This window comes from Gymnogyps californianus, chromosome 6 (assembly GCF_018139145.2).
Source record: "Gymnogyps californianus isolate 813 chromosome 6, ASM1813914v2, whole genome shotgun sequence".
Taxonomy (NCBI): Eukaryota; Metazoa; Chordata; class Aves; order Accipitriformes; family Cathartidae; genus Gymnogyps; species Gymnogyps californianus.
In genome coordinates this window covers 37,956,585-37,973,134 of record NC_059476.1, presented here as the reverse complement: position 1 = coordinate 37,973,134, position 16,550 = coordinate 37,956,585, and the positions used below count along the sequence as shown (strand labels likewise).

Genomic DNA, 16,550 nt, shown 5'->3' with positions numbered 1-16,550 from the left:
GAAAGCGGCGATATCTCAGCGCTGACTCACCGTCGGCTCCACCGTCTGCGCACCAAGGACGGTGGCCGCGTCCTAGCACGCAAACCCCAGCCCTGCCTCCGCTTTTGTTCCTTCTGCACGCTGCTGAGGTCGCTTTTGGGCTCACGACCGTGGGGCTGTGGAGCGGCGGTGCAGAGCATCTCGCTTCTGAGCACGTTGCCGGCTACTGTGGTCAAGAGAGCAGGTTGGGTGGGGTTTTTTTTCCAGGCTTTGGGTCTGAGTTTGGAAACAGGGTGCCAGTGAAGAAAGTGACTTGTGTTTTCATTTCTTCAGTTAAAAAAAATTGTTCAGGGTTTAAAAACAAACAAACAAACAAAATCAACTGAAACCAGAAACTGAACTATGCATTTTGGGTAAAACAAAGCATTTTCATTCTACTCGAAATGAATTTGTTGACCTCCAAACCATTGTTTTTGGGGGGTGATTTTTCAGTTGTGGCGGTGAACCAGGAGACCTATTACTCACACTGCTCTGCTAATGAGATCCTGTGGTCTGAGGAATAGGTACTATACTGACACCTCACTCCCTTTTTGTGTCTGATCCAAGCTCTGCGAAAGTCAGTGGAAAAAAAAAATGCTTTTAAGAGGAGTTGGACCAAGCCTCTAATGCCCTGTTTTGGTTGGGCCTGGCTGAAGGACATGGGGATCCTTCAGGATGCATTATGAATAGAGTCCTGTTTTGATAAACAGTGCCATCTTTTTACTTCCCTGAAGTATATTCTTAGGCAGCTCTCAAATAACACCGATTTATTCAGATAGGCTGCTCAGGGCTGCAAGTTCTGCCTATTTGTTACCAGGATGTTTTCATCTTTAAACATATGCCGCTTTTGATGAGGTCTGTAAGGAATGCTGCTTTTGCAAATGTGGTGATGTCTCATATAATAGCCAAGTAGCAGCAGGGCAAGATACAGCCTATCTTCTTGGCTGCCCGTGCCATTCAGAAGAAGAAATCCTTCCACCGTAGAGAGGTGTCCCTGCACCATCAAGTGCTCGTGTCGCTTGTTTACATAGTTGCTCATCTTATTAGCAGTAAGAAATAAGCCTTTTGGCAAACCGCCAGAGATTTAAGAGTTGCTCCCCGCCAGGGCTGGGGTTGAAAAATGTTTTAAACCGACTTCTGATCTGGAACTTACCCTGCTGTGCTCACTTTGGAGCAGCTAATCACTTGCGAGACGAATACCGTATCTACCACCCGCAGACGAGTTGCGAACGTACCCCTGCAGGCAGGATATCTCCAACGAGGGATCAGAACATGCCCGTACCGCTGTCCTCGTGCCGTATTTCTGTGATAGCTTCGCAACGCTGGTGGTGTTCAGTAACGCTCTCTCTGCTGAGAACAGACAGGTACTGCTTCTTCATGGCTCCTGTGGGTGCAGCTGAGCTATCGTCTGCTTTCTCCCCGTGCCTAAACGGACGTGAACCGTCCCATTTGCAAAACACCCCTCAGAAAGAAGTAAAATATTCCTGGCATAGGGAGTGATAAGGTGTCCAAGAGTCGCTGTCTGTTTTTCTTAGGTACGTAGTCATCTTCACACTCCTCAGTGCCTCCATAAAGGACGCCCTAGGTCACACAGAGTTCAGAAAAGAGTGCGGATGGAGAAGGGAGAACGTGGACAATTTTTTTTTTCCATAGGAAGAGGTGAGGAAAGATTCAACTTGTCTTTTTCCAACTAAAAGCATCCAGCTGCTGCCATGATTTTTGCTATTAAAGCCTCTGTTCTAGGGAAGGGAAACAACCGATACCCCTGCAACTCCCTCCCCTCTCCCCCTCCTCACCTGAACGGAGGAGATACCTGGCTCACTGTTAACCCTCACCCGCCAAAGACGTCGTACGTCTGCGAATGCCCTCGTGTATCAGCCTTTCAGGATGACGGGGCTGATTTGCCGCGATGTTGTACTTCTGTTTGCCCTATTCTTTGGTTTTCCAAGGAGCGTTTCTGCAGCGCTGGAGCCCTACATCCTCTCTGAGCAATGCAATCAACCTCCTGTCTTGCCCCGTACGGTGACTGCAAATGGAAGGAGGAGATCACGGACGCTTCAAGTGCAGACCCCAGCTTGCGCAGCAAATACGCCAGGCAGGGGGTCAGCCTCGCGGATCTGAACAGCCACTTCTGTCCTAAACCTCAGGCCGGGCTGCGAAACCAGCTGAGCCTTGTTCCTACAGGCTTGAAAATCAAAGCTGAGCTCCAGGGGGAATATAGGCTGCCTTCGCAGAGTCAAGAGGAGCCCGACGAGCTGATAGATCTGATTAGCCCGGCACGCTGCCGAGCCTCCCACCCTGCCATCGTCGGCGGGGAAGAGCGTGGGACCCCTCCAGCCCTTAACACGCCACCCTCCTGCCACTCCAGCGTGGGTCTAATCACCTCCTCGGCGCAGGCACAGGCGCTCGAGGAGCAACCCGCCTTGATTTACGCCGGCAGAAGGGCGAGGAGGTAAGCGATGGGCTTGATTTTTCCTCCGCTGCCGCTTCTCTGCAGAGGGACGGCTCCAGGGTCTGAAAAGCTCAAGAGCTTTCTCCACGGCCGGGCTGGGCTGCTCCGGCTGGGCTTTGGAGGCATCGCAGCCATTCGGAATGCAATCCTTTCCTTCTCCAATTTTCTATTTTCATTTCATCACCGTCTTCAGGACTGAGTGGTAACAAGCAGGTCCCCAAATAACCCGGTCTTCAGCAACAGCATTGCTTTTCCACTGCAACGGAGAAGAGAAGGCAGTATTTCTAGCATGGGTTTTTCCTACGTGTGGCTTGCGTGCCCCCATGGGAGCTGTGGGCTGGTTCTAGGGGTCTGGGGAGGGGGACTGAGCAAAGCAAGCCCGTTGCCAACAGGTCTGAATTCACCCCATGGGGTTCACAGCCCCACTGGAAAAATCCATAAAACTCGATGAATCAAAAGGTTGAAAAATCCCTGGCCTGGAGTCCTGAGTGCTGTAAAAAGGCCTGGGGATACATAGCCAGTCATTTGTGTGAAGGAGGATTTCTCTGAGAAATAAGGCTTCAGACAAACTTGCAGAAGTGGAAGTGCAGCTTAACGGCAGAGCTGGGTTCATTTGTCAAGCCCCTTTCTGCTTCTGTACTTAGGAGAGTGAAATAATAATTGGGAGCAAAGCTTAGGTTAATCTACGCTGAGAACATGATATTCAGTAGCTTTATTAAAAGAAGGGGTGTGGGGGGAAGCACGGGGCTTCTTTGGCTCATTTTATTTTTCAGCTTCGTCTTTGATGCTCGCTGGCGTTGGAAAATAACCCTCTTCTTCACTGACCTAAGTGCTGTGCGAGGAATAAATCTCAGCTGGAGAAGACGGAGAAGTCGCTCCTTTTCAGACCGGCCTCCTAATTGTGCAAGTGCCGTTAGACAGCTTTTGAAATAAGCCTCCGAGGTGCGAAAGCTGCTTTCCCTTTGCGGGCTGAAAAGGCCAGCGTGGCATTTGCAAAGCCCTGGCGAGCATCGTCGGTGTGAAATTTCCCTCTGTCCCCTTTCTAAATCCAGCTCCCTGCCAAGCTGTCCCCGAGCATCTTGGGTTTCCTTCCCACTGCAAGGCAACGAGAAACCCGGCTTCTCTCTCTCGTTCGCTCTCACAGCCGGCTGCTTATTCCAGCACGGATCTCCACTGAACCTGACAGTGGTTTTTCCACTGGTTTGGTCCATACGACCAAGCTCACGTGATTCAGGATGCTTTGCCGGGTCACCGTTCGCCCAAGAGGGGACATAAATGCCAGTGTCTTCCAAGTCAGGTTATTTTATTAGAATAGAAGTTGAAGGGAATATATCAGAAGAGTAAGGAAGGCTAGGGGGAGAAAGGAAATCCCCTGCCCCCAAGTCTGGTAGCTAGATCCTGTCCCTTGTAAGCCCAGCTTGCTGGGAGGTCGGGCTGCGCTTGCACCGAGCTGATGAAGGGCTTCTCAGGCGTTAGGTAATGACTCGGGATGTCCCTGGGACCCCTTGAAGGAATTATAGGGCCATAACTCACAGCTGCTGCTATCTGAATCTCCATACGTACAAGCGCCTGTCAGGAATTTATTACTAATGTGTTTTTATACCAGCCTTTATAATAAGTAAAGAAAGACTCCAGCTGCCTCTGGTGACCTTTTAATCACCTAGGGATGCGTTCAGCTAAAAGCCCTACACCTGAGGTGACAAACACCCAGCCCGTTGGCTGGAGCCACTTTGCTTGATGTATTTATCTGAGCTGCGTGGCTTATTCTATAGCATCTCACCTCTGATAGAAAATAAAAGCAGCTCTCCCTCCTTTATGACTGTAAAGTAAAGCCTTTCTGGCGTGTACCTGGGGCAGCAATGTCTTTCCTGAGTCAGCTCAGAAAGCAAGCAGTCGTGGTTGATTTAAAGCATCTCAGGTAGGTACTTGGGTACCGTGTTTGCCAGTTGGTGTGGGGGCAGAGCATGAAGGCAGGCAGGCTGCCTGCAATAATGGTGCCGGGGGCTGAGTTTTCTCTTCTGCACAGCTAGGGAGAATCCTTTTGGTTGTAACAGTTAACTACGCTACCGAAGGAACAGAGAGGCGTCAGTCCATTCAGGACAAACGCTTCTGTTTTAGCAGCGCTGTTTTCCAATGTGGCTAATGGCAAGGGTTAAATTTCTTTGCAGGCTTTCCGAGGAGACCCTGCAGGCCTCCAAAGTTGAGGCAGACCAAGTTACGATGCTCTGACAGACACCCAGGCTGCAAGGGCTCAGCTCTACCTCCCTGAAAAATGCCTGGGATCGGTCAAAACAACAGAGTTGTAGCAGTTTGCTCCAGAGAAGTGGCTTAAGAGCCTCAAACTTTTTGTTCTCATTGTTAGAGCAGGGAAATGCAGCTCTCCTTACCAGGTTGCCTGGAAGTATAAAGAACAGAAGTAGAAAGGAGATAAGCAAGAGCTGTAGAAGCCAAGTAAGTATCTCAGCTTTTTCCCATTGTTGAGACTCTGTATGAGCGCGCAGAGAGATAAGGGCATAGGAGTTTCTGAGAAGGTCTCATGCTTTTTGAAAGAAAAAAGAAAAATAATTGTTTGCTGGAGTCCCACATTCACTGGAAGAATAACCTTTCCATTTTTTTGGTGCTCTCTTCCCAAATTCCCACTTGCTGAAGAGAGACAAAGGCTTTGTGTTAGTGAGAGTTGGGCTCCTCTTTTAGGAAAGATGGGGAGATAGAAAAGGAGAAATGGGATGGAAATGGGATAAAAAGAGCAAGCTGCTGGGCAACGATGACCCCTAAACTCTCCTAGCGTGATTACACAGCTAGTCCGTCAATACTTTTAAACTCACTGTTGCCTACCCAAGGTGTAAAGCAGCATGTAATGACGGTGTTTGGGACATCCAGATGGGAACTGGTAAGCCAGCTTCATGTGACTGAGTGAAATCAGTTTAGCAAAGGCCTCCTCCTTCCCAGGAAGGGGCTTCCCGTGTGGATTTACCAGCGTTGCTGCTCCTTGCCTGGGTTCACCACTCATATATTTTAGAAACTAAAGCAAGTACTGCCATGCAGATAGCAGGGTTGAATCGTCAAACAACTTTGTGCAGGATCTTCTGGAAATCCAAATTGTTAGTGGGCTCCAACAGTGATCACAGGATATTAAACACAGAAATTGAAACATAGCCTCTGGCTCAGAGTATGGAAATGGCAGACTGCTGGGAGGGTAGATTTAGGAGAATAATGCTCTTTTCTTGCTGTATTTTTGTTCTCTTTCCCCAGATTTCTGCTGATGAGCACAGCTTGGGGAGGAGATGGGTTGGATGGACCTTGGGTATGAAACCGAGCAGCCATACTGATGTTCCTATGGCATGCACACATGGTGACAGTATTGCCACCAAGATGTGTAAATCCCTGTAACACTTTGGCTCACAAAGTTGATCTTGCTTGACCATACCCTGTTTTTTTCACTGCAAAGCCAATGGTTTTAGAGGGCCGCACAGAGAGCTATGTCTGCAAGCTGACAGCAGAGAAGGGTCCTCCTCTGACCCTTTTTCCTAAAATCTCTAGGAAGTCCAGGCAGATTTCTCATGTAAAGCCTCCCCCTAGGTTTTGTTCCTCCATCAGACACAGCAACAGCTCCTGGGAGCTTCCTGCTCAGCTGAGAGCCAGGTTAAATTCAGTTTTCCCAGGAAATGACTCTTGATATATTTTTACGGTTTGGTATTTGTCCTCTGTGAAGCATCTTCCTTTCATGCTAAATGCGCACCTATTATACGCATGATTTATTTTCAAATTCCTAGAGGAGGCTGGAGGCTCAGTCTGTCTGTAGCATACAGGAACACATCTCAAGCAAGGAAGCTCCCAACTTTAAGTGACTTTCAGCCTAGGACCTTGGGAGCTGGGTTTTCCCCATGCCTCCTGGAGGACTTGGCTAGAGGCTATGCGTGCAGGCTTCTCCCGGGTACGGGCTACAAGCATTAGCAAGTTCAAGGTCAGAAAAACATTTTGGAAGGGCAATGTGTTTGTTTTTTTCACTTGCTGGGGAAAGCATTTATCTCTGGATTTGTAGAAGTGACCTCCTGCAGTCACTCTGCGGATTTAGGAATCTTATCCCACTGTCAGTAATTTTTACCAAGTTGTGAGAGCTTGATTTTTTTTTTTTTTTTTCCCCCCACTCTAAAGCTTGGCTTATTAGACACATTTGTTATCAGCTCTGGGGTCCTGCTAAAAGAAGCCAAAAAAACCCCCCCAAGCCTACCCAGTAGGTCCCAGATTTTCACTTTGCCAATAATAGTTTGGGATGGACTTGGGGTTTTATGAAAAAGCTTCTCCAGTCCTCCTGAATTTCAGTGCAAGCTGTGTTCCCAGCCTCCCTCACCTCCTGCCGGTACCGCAACACTCAGCCAGGGTTTTCATTTGGTTTGTTCTGAAGCCGGGGCGTTTTGCAGGTAACTCACTGGGACGTGTAAGCGGACGTGGACAGGGCTGCGAGGCTGGCGGTCCTGCCTGGGTCCCGTGCTTCTTGCAGCACCCGCAGAGGGGCTTGCAGGATCGAGGCGCGCTCGTGCCGCCGCAGCTCTCGGCGCACAGCAGGCGAGGGAGGCAGCACGTAGTCGTTCATCATTTTGATCAAGCCTCCTGCCGGGAGCAGTGCGAGTTTCAAACGCTAAATTAAATGAACCAGGAATGTTGTTGTTTCAAAAACAACTGGCCACAGTGACTGGTGTTGACACGCGTCCTACCGGCTGACGGGTCCCCAAGGAATAAAGAAGAGGGAAGGGAGAGATGGAGGAAGTATGAAAATACATCACTGGAAAGCAAATCTGATCTTGGAAGAGTATGAACATGAAGGACCTTTACTCCTTTAATAAAACTTCAGCGTGAGGAGCCGCCTACTGAGAGAGGATCCATTTCAAAACAACATCTCGCAGAGAACAAGCTCTTCAGCTCACTTCACTGGAGAAATGCCTTTTGCTGTGGTGATGTTTGCATTGCTGAATTTGCTTCTTCGGGTACTGACAGCATCTGAAACCAGAAGGGGAAAAACAGGAGTTAATTTGAAAACATCAGTCCCTATTTCCATGCTCCCAATTATTCTCTTGACAAGAATCTGACCATGCAGAATTGATAATCTCCTCTTCTCCTGTGAAAACTGGAAAGCCCAGAGAAAGTTCCCAGGAGAAACAACAGACACAAGATCATGGTGGGAAGCTCTTCTCGCCCCGAACCGCTACGCAGTGGAGATCAGGGCATCGGTTCGGCATCCAGGTGGCCCAACCAACAGCATCTCCGGTGCAAACCAGTCCCAACTGCAATGGACTCACGGGAAAGTGCAGGGCAAGTTGCTTTCCCTCACCGCTCATTTGGGGCTTGCAAGATAAATGCTGGATTTGAATGACTAGACTGTGGGCAGCCAGTGCAGAAAATCAATTAAAATACCAAGCAGCTTAGAAACAGGAGCTTTAATTACTCCACAGACAGGTCTTTAAAGGGGAAAGAAGCCATCACCCCTGAGTAAGACCTCCTCTGCCCTTGTGCTTTTTATCCCAGGGGTCTCAGGGCATCTCTCCGGCATGTTTTCTGCACATCAAGAATAGGTGGCCGGATCTCCTTCGTGCTGAGCGAAGCATGGGCGCAGGGCTCGCATCTTGTTTTGTGGCGTGCGAGCTTAGTCACCTCGGGGCATCAGCCGGGCGGGCTCCCGCAGTGCGGGTTGTAGGGGTCTGGCGGTGGCTGGGCTTTAGCAGCTGGGTTGCAGCGAGGGATAAAACTGGCTGGCAGGCAGCGTGGCTGGGTGGCCGATCTCTGTGACTAAGGCTTTAGGCTTTTCATCTGGAGTAAAGGCGGCTCTCGGCGGGACCTGCGGCTCAGCAAGCGCTGTGTTTATCAGTGGGTTGGGTCTGCAAGCCTGGGAGACAAAAGATGCCCTTGTGCGTACAGACTTGCTGACAAAGTGATGGGCATTAGAGGGGGGGGAAATCATACTTTTCTCAGGGAACACCAGGCTGTAGAGCCTGTTTATCCTGTCTGCCTGTTTATTTGCTTTCTGCTCACTTACTGTAATATATCCAGCATGGGCCTTCAGCGACTGCAGGAACCGCAGGGATTTCAGCGGGTCTTTAGTGGCAGTGACTGGCCCGCGGTGGTCCACCGCCTCCCTCTTCAAAGCAGCCCAACGCCGTTCGCTGTGCTGTTGCACAACCAAACCAGCATGTTAATAATACCCTGAGCGTGGAAAGTATAGAACAAAACAAAGCACTGCTGAAACTCTTGCAGGCTTTCCGGATGCCTGTCCACATCAATGTCCTGCTGGGAAGTATGCAGAGTGAAATAAGGCTCAGTGGGAGCCAGCCAGGGAACGGTCTGCGCTTCTCCTCTCTTTTCCCAGCCCGGTGGAAGAGTCTCGGGACACAAGGTTGCTCTGTAGGACGTGCTGCTGGCTGCCAAGAGGATGAAGGAGCCTGGTTTTATTTTTATGTAACTTTTTTTTGGGGGGGGGGGGGGGGGAAGGCAAGACAAGCCTTGCTTTATGCTCTGCCTCAAAAGTTTGTACGCACAGACTTTCCGCTCTTCTTTCTGACTGCCTGCAACAAGCAATTCCAAGTCTTCCTGGGGGGGTTGCTGCTCAACTGTCATTCCCCCACCCCAAAAGGAGGCAGGAGGATTTGGGATTTAAACTCCTCATCGAGAGGAAAATAACAATAATAACAAAAAAAAGAATCTGCCTGGAAAGAGCAGAGGAGACTTCTGCCTGCCTGCAGGGAGGAAGAGATTTAAAAATATTCCCTGTTGACAGAGAGATGAGTTATTGCAATCCCAGAGCAGCCTGGATGGGGCAGAGCTAAAAGTCGGCGCTGTGCAGTAATGGGGGAGTTACTGGGGGCCCGGCAAAAGGGGGCTCACACCATTGACCGCTGCTTTCTGGTGGGGCCGTGCTCCTGGCCCGGTTTGCAGCACTACTGCTCTCGGGTCTCGGATAGCTCGGTGTGTTTGCACCACGGTCCGTGCCGTCTTGGTAGGCGGTTTCTAGTGCACGATGGAGCTAGAATGGGGGAGCTGGAAGGGACACACGCTCTTGTCTGCTGAGCACTGTGCTGCCAGCTCTTACTGTTCTTGAGAGAGTCTTGCAGCATCTGGTGTTGTTTCCTGCTATTAGCTGCATGGCTATGTGATGTTCTCTGCTTTCGCTTTTCCTTTCTAAAGCAAGTTTCCAGGCTTGAGGCTGCCAAAAACATCTTGAAGGCAAAGAGCTGAGCTCACCCAGGGGCTTAGGAACAGGAAGGAAGAGCAGTGAGAATCCATCACTGCAAATCTCTTCTTCCTGGGGAGGGGGGAAGGACCGAATGCTTTTTCTGGATTGTTGGGGTAGAGCTGGTGCTGCCTTGGGATAAGAGGGACAGGACAGGGTAGGGTCCCCTCCCGAGTCTCTTCCATGTCGGCATCAGGAACTCGGGGTGTGCAATACCCTGAGCGACCTCACGTTCCTGGCTGATGTGTCCAGCTCTCTGGCAGCTGAGACCTTTGGAGGGTGTTGCTTGCGCACCGAGCAGCTGTGTGCCATAGCCTCGTCCCTTATCCGGGGTCAAGCCGCTTCGGGCTGCTCCCAGTGCCGCAGGGATCGGCTGTTCATCGCCGCTCCTGCGCAGCGCTCCGGACATGCAGCCCCATCTGAGCGTGGCTGTGTTGCGTAAACACCGGCTAATGAAGCTTCCCCCGTGCTGAAGCCAAGAGATGACATTGCAGAAACAGTCTAGGTCAAAATAAATTGCTTTCTGGCATTCTGAGATTATCTAAACCCTTCCTTTTCCCAGGATGAAAGGGAACAAAGGCTCTTGCCTGCTCAGGAAAGAGCCTGGAATACCATTTCTGTGAGCCACAAGAGCTTATTAGGGGCGAGGGTAAACAAAGAGATTTGGGGTTAATTTACTCAGGAGGGGGAGGAGGGAAGAACAAGATGCTGTTTTTTTTTTTAAAGCCTGCCACTTCTTCTGTCAATAACAGCAGGTTGCTGGTTTGGGTTGTCGCAGGCAGCAGTGTCTTTTCAGCGTATTGACTGGCAGCCCTCGGTGGTTTCTCTAACGGCACATTGATTTTGCATGGACTCTCTTCCAGCTCAGCAGCTGCCCGGTTGATTGAAGCGGTGGCAGTGCTACCGTGTCACTTCAGACGGGGCAGAGGGGGCTTGTAAGTCAGCCCCGGCTGCTGGGGAGGGGGGGGAGCTTTTTTTTTTCCCTGCACGGGGAGCCCTGTGGCCTTTTTCCACTCAAAGGCCGCACTGTTGCCGTATTCCCCTGCTCCCCCTCCCATCACATCTTCCTTCGCTCCCGCCGTCTGTTCGGCAGCAGATGCCCGCGCACCTTCGGAGGCGGAGGACGCCGGGTGTTTTCAGAGCTACACAGAGCTGGCAGGCTCCGAGTCCGCCGGCAAATCCCCGTCCTGGGTGAATACAGCTGTGGGCAGCAGGCGGGAGCTGCTGGAAGCTGTTGGTACCTCTGACGATGGGAACGGTCTCGGCTCCCGGTGCTGACCCCATCATCGGCACGCAGCGCTCTTCTCCTGAGGCAGCAGCTGCTTGCCGAGGAGCAAAACCATACAGAAGAAGCAACTAGCAAACCTAGGTGTGGATTAAAAAAATTTTAAAAGCTATTTCTTTGCTTAGCAAGTGGCTTTAGTGACCGCATGTTGAAGTCCTTTTGCTATGGGAATGTCTCCTCTCGGTTAGGTGTGCATGGCAAAGAAAAGCATTTTCCAGAGCAGCATGCTGAGCCTCCATAGCTGGGGATTTTCTCTAAAGTTTCATAAAATCCTCTTTTTTTTTTTTTCATGCCCCTGGCTGCTGGAGCCAGGTAACTGAGAAGCTTCCTAGTCCTTGTTCTAGCACAGAAAAGTTTCCTCTAACAGGTTTGGAAATGGGAGGGACATACAGAGAGAAAAACCAAATTTTTATTTTACTTTTTTTTGAATCTTACACATTTGAAATGCTTGAAAATTGGCCATAGTGGAAGCCTTTCTTTTCAAAAGGCATGTAGTTCCACATTAATGCTGTCCATGGAGAGCCACAGCATGAAGGGAGAATTCCTTGCTCTGAGCTTCCAAGCTGCGGACTGAATAAAATCCCTCTTTCCACCCCCGCTCCCCGAACTCGCTTTAGTGAGTACTTTTTTCCTGCTTGGGAAATAAAGGAGATGGGTCTGTAGCTTAAAGATAAATCTATAGGTCTCTTGGCAAAATCAGTTCCTGCTGGGGTCCTGGCAAGAGCAGCTTGGAGGGTGTTTGTATTGGCTGGAGCGGGGCAGATCTGGCCTTCCCCTGGAAGGAAATCTTTGCCTTTCAGAGGAAACGATCATTCTCATCTGATGCAAAATTGAGAGCGCTTTGATTTTTTTTTTTTTTCCTGTGGAAATATCTTGTTTTAGCAAAGAAAAAGCTAAAAACTTTCATTTTCTCTCCCCCCCCGCCCCCCCCCCCCCCCAATTTGCAATAGCACGGCAGATTTGCCTGTTGCTCCAGTGTCTTCCAGCTGCCCGTGGGACTCCTTAGAAGGAAAGGCCATCCTTCCTGCCTTATGGTGTAGACCTGTGAATACCCGTGTACCTTGATTTAAGAGCAAGTGCCTGCAGCTTCCCCCTCTCCTATGGCAGAGCTGTATCCTGCATGGCGGGAGCATCGTGGACCAGGCGTCTGGGTTGCCTGGTCCCTTGCCAGGTGAGTTGGCAGGAAACTGCACATCACTCTTAAATCCTCCATGGGGTTTGATGGACATTCGCTGCTCAAAACGTTTTGTTCTGTTTTAACTGTTTAGTTTTTGATGAACAGCTGCTTGGGCAGGAGGTTCCCACCTTCCACTAAGGAATTCCCAAGGCTGGCAGAAGCTGTAGGGGATATTTGGGAACAATCTGTTGAGTTTTGTACTCCTGAATTTCGTATTTGGAGCAAATACTTCCATGTGGGCTGAATCTTAAAAGGATCATCACTTGCGTATCATCATCTAGTGGTAAAACTTGGCTCTCCTCACCCTCCACCTCAGGCAGAGGAAGCCGTGTTAAAAGCAACCCCTTCTTTTTGTCTGTCAGTGCATGAAAACAAAAACCTGCTGGGGGACTGAAGCTGAAAGTCACCTCTTTGGGTGGATTCAGAGCTTCCAGAGAGAGAGTCCCAGTTCTCATCCAAAACTAATAGAGAGAAAATTCCCTAGGAAATATCGGCATGGGCCAGAGAGCATTAAACTGGAACTTTATGCCAATTAATACCCATATAATTACAACCCGTCCCCTCCTACTTGCTGCTGACTTCCCCATGTAATTTTCTTTTAATTTTTGCTTAATAGGCACACATGAAAGATTAGTTGCTCGGTGCGCTGCTTGCATTTGATATGTAGCAGGCTCAACAGTAAGGAAGACTTAGACGTGCTCCATCTATCCTGGGCCAGCCCAAGCTACAGCGGAGTGACACAGCCCGCCAGAGCAAGGAGCGTGCTGGAGGGACTGGTGCTGCTTCTCAGCTCTTCAGGGCATGGAGAAGCTTAAGGAAAGTGGAGGAAAAAAAAAAAAATGTCAAGGCTGGACAGGAAAGGCAAAATGGTTTGTAGAGCTGGTTGCTGGCTTGGCAACGGGAGCATGGTTTTCCTCGCTCTTCCCCAGCCCCTTACTCTGCTCTGGTTTGGGTCTGTTGTAGCACTCAGCACCCTCCGTTCTCGCTTCTTTTCCCCACGTGAAAATGCAAAAATGGCATCTTCTCCATCACCCAGAAGAGTCCCCTTCTCCCTTGCAGAGGGGAGAGTACTTCCATGCCAGCCCTGATGTAAAAGGCAGAGAAACTTCCCCCAGCTGCGCTCTGCTAGACCAATTCCAAGGAGGAAAAAAAGAAAGTAGTCAGAATTGGAGACCTTCACGAGCATTAAATTAAAACAGTGCGCGGGGTCTGTTTTGGTTCCCGGGCATGAACATCATATCAACTCTCCACTCTGCCCGCTGTCTGATAACAGCAGTACCCACCGGCTAGGCTCAGCCTGTGGTATGATATGCAAAAAAGAGGGAAAGAAATAAAAAGCAGCAGCCTTGTGTAGCCTGGTAAATGTAATTTCAGGTGTCTCAGCCTCTCTCGTTACTCCTGTTTCCTGGCTCGCAGGTAATTAATTCTGCAGAAGGAAAACCCCAAATGTCTGATTGAGTCACGTTACCCTGGAAGTGGCAGGCGGTGGGAGCTGGGAGCTGCTCGGGCTGCGTGCTTAGCAAGCTCACCTGTATTTCCCGATGGGTCCTGCACAGGGAACAGAGTGATTTGACCCAGAGGAGGTGACCACGCTCAAGTGGAGACCCAGAGCAAGGCTGCGGAGGTACACGGCGGACTGAGGGAAGGCGAGAGCCCCTTTTGGGACATGCCTTGAGGATGGGTGGAAATGGGGCTGTGCGGATGGTGTCCCCCCCCCCCCTTAACTCTCTCTGCACAGCGCAGGGAGGTTTGTCGTGTGCTCAGCCCCTTGAAGATGCAGGTCCCAAGCCCAACGTGAGCCATAACGTGCAGGTTTGGTGCAGCCCCTTTTTCTGCCTCCTGTTGGAGCCTGCTGCTCGGCAGGGTTTAATGCCTCGCGGGGTTTGCACGCCATCCACCTGAAGAAGCTGCTTCTTGGCCGTGGCACCCTTTGCAGGGCCTCTCCTTGATGCACTTGTGTGGTAATTAGATAACTGCCGCCAACAAATACATGCATTTAATAAGTATGTTAATTGGTATTGACCAACATGTGGCAGGCACTTTGTCATGTGCCAATTAGGAGTGCCTAAGAACTGCTCGAGATACGAGAGGCCGGTGATTAGACCTCAGGGTAGGGATCCAAGGAGATACCGGCTGCTAACCCGGCTGTGCCGGCACCTCGAGCCTGGGCAGGACCCTGCAGCCCTGGCAGAGAGGGAGAGCAGGGATGGGATGAGCACAAGGGTGTGCAAGGCCCTGTTTATCAATCCTATAAGCATGCAGGGGCTTGCCTGTGATGGATTAATTTGATCGGTATCAACCGTGCACGGTGTTTTTATTTATACCCGCAGGGATGTAGGGGGTAGGATAAAACAGTTGGATTAAAGGCACCTGCTTTTGCCTGGGTATGTAAGGCAGGGCTGGGGCAGACCAAATGGGACCATGTCTGTGGAGGAGAGAATCCTTCAAGTTCAGCCCGCACGTGGTGGCAGAGCTTGTGCTGAGCACAGAAGATGAATGGTGGGGGGATGAATGGTCAGCCACGGCCGCTGTCCTTTCCCTGGGATGCTCTATGCTGGCCCGTGCTCCTGCTGTAGCCCAGTTTCACCCAGTGTATTCCAAAAGTGAGTGTTAGCTCTCCCTTCCCTTTGTTTAACAGGTTTATTCCTTCATCAGACATGCACTACAAAAAGCTCTCCTTTCCCTATTTTTTCCTCTATCATGTTCCCAGGAAAACTCCTTTAACCAGCTTTCTTCCCCAGGTATAACTTACAGAGGGCACACGCTGCTGGATAACCAGCAGCCAAAAAACTCCTTTCCCACCTGTAGCAGCAGGCACCGGCTGGTTGCTGTGCAGTCAGTAACTCCAGCGGCCTCCCTCCAACCCATGGGCAGTGCCAGCTAAAACTTCAGCCCAAACCAATAGCATGGTAGAGTGGTTCATCCGCCCAAAATTCCAGGTGTCTACCTCAGCTAGCTGCCTTCCACGCGAGCAGCATGGGGAGGAGGTCCCGAGATGCTCATGGGTGGTACCACCTTGGTGCTGGTGTTGCCCGACCCTACTGCGTGGCCAGAGCTGCTTCCCGGGGTGCCTCGCTGCTCTGCTGGCACCCACGTTTGCAGGTGTTTGGCTATGGGGTGTCCGTCATCCCAACGTGAGTCCTGCTCCTATGCGAGCTGCTTCCCACTGTGCGCCTGCAGCAGCCTCCCCAGAGCGGCTCGGATGCCCTCAGTTGCCTGGATTGGTTTATTTATTGCCACCATTAATTAATTTTGTTTGGGTAGGAAGGACAAGTCCCCTGAGACTGTCTGCGCGCTGGAGACCATTACTGCATTGGTGTCTGAAAGCTTCAGTGCACAAAAACCCCTCACTGCTGTCAGCCCAGCACAATTAATTAACCGGCACCATTCAGAAGCTGCAGTCCAGTGTGTCTCTATTGTATAACGAGACTGGCCCTGGGACATCTTCACTTAAAGCCTCACTTGGGGTAAAAGGGGCCCAGCTCAGAGGCACAGCTACTGCTAGGACCCCAAAGCTGCACCAAATACACCATCTTTTCCTAAAAAGGGGCCCAGGCATTGCATAGGAAGGCCACCCATCTCTTCAGGTGGTACTCATGGGCTCCTACATCCCTCCTGATGGAGGAGCCCAAGGTGGGAGCTACTGCTCCCGTCTTCTGCTGTGTGGTGCTCCTGGGGCTGTAAGCTTAGCTGAAAAGCCAAAGCAGAAATTTGTGATGGTTCCTCTTGACTTGGCCCAAATTCAGCCTCTGTGTCCTTTTTATAAGAGCAGAAGAGAACAACCCTTGCTTTCTCCAGGCTGTGCCACCGTCTCAGCACACATAGCTGGTCCTGGAGCACAACAGCAAGCGAAAGGGAGCAGGAGCTGGTTGGTTTTATATGCTATCAGGAGCACATTTCTCAGTAATACAGTGACCTAATCTCACTTGTATTGATTTTGAGCTATATATATATATACACACACACATACACAGGGAGAGACACGCACTGCTGAAAATACAAAATCGTGAACTCCTGGAAGGGCAAAAATTGTTTCCTCCAGGTTTGTTTTCAAGCCCAAGGAAACAAAGGAGCAGGCAGAGGGCCTGACCCCAGTTCCCGGTGGGTCTATGAAATGGGTCCCCGTTCCCAGCCCCGGCAGCGCTGCAGGAGCATGGTCCATGTTGTATTTAAGCAGGTACTCCTTCCCACTCCCAGGGCTGGAGGTATCCAGCTGCTCAAGAATATTGTGCTCTGTTTTTACTGCTTCCCTGCCCGGAATATGCAAAGTGGAAAGAGAAAAGCCCCAGCAAATTCGGCAGAGCAGTTTATCTGACAGGACAGCACTCTCCCAGATAAAGGAACAAACAGAGTTTGTCTCGTGGTCAGGGTGACACTTTGCCACAAAAGAAGAGCG

At 50.5% G+C, this 16,550-nt stretch overlaps 1 long non-coding RNA gene across 1 annotated transcript; it reads left to right on the top strand.

The window, feature by feature from the left end:
• The first annotated feature begins 4,331 nt into the window (after positions 1 to 4,331).
• Positions 4,332 to 6,506, top strand: LOC127017801 (uncharacterized). Its single transcript, XR_007766650.1, has 3 exons — positions 4,332 to 4,388; positions 4,639 to 4,921; positions 5,723 to 6,506. It is a non-coding gene; the product is annotated as an uncharacterized LOC127017801 (long non-coding RNA).
• Positions 6,507 to 16,550: the final 10,044 nt, after the last annotated feature.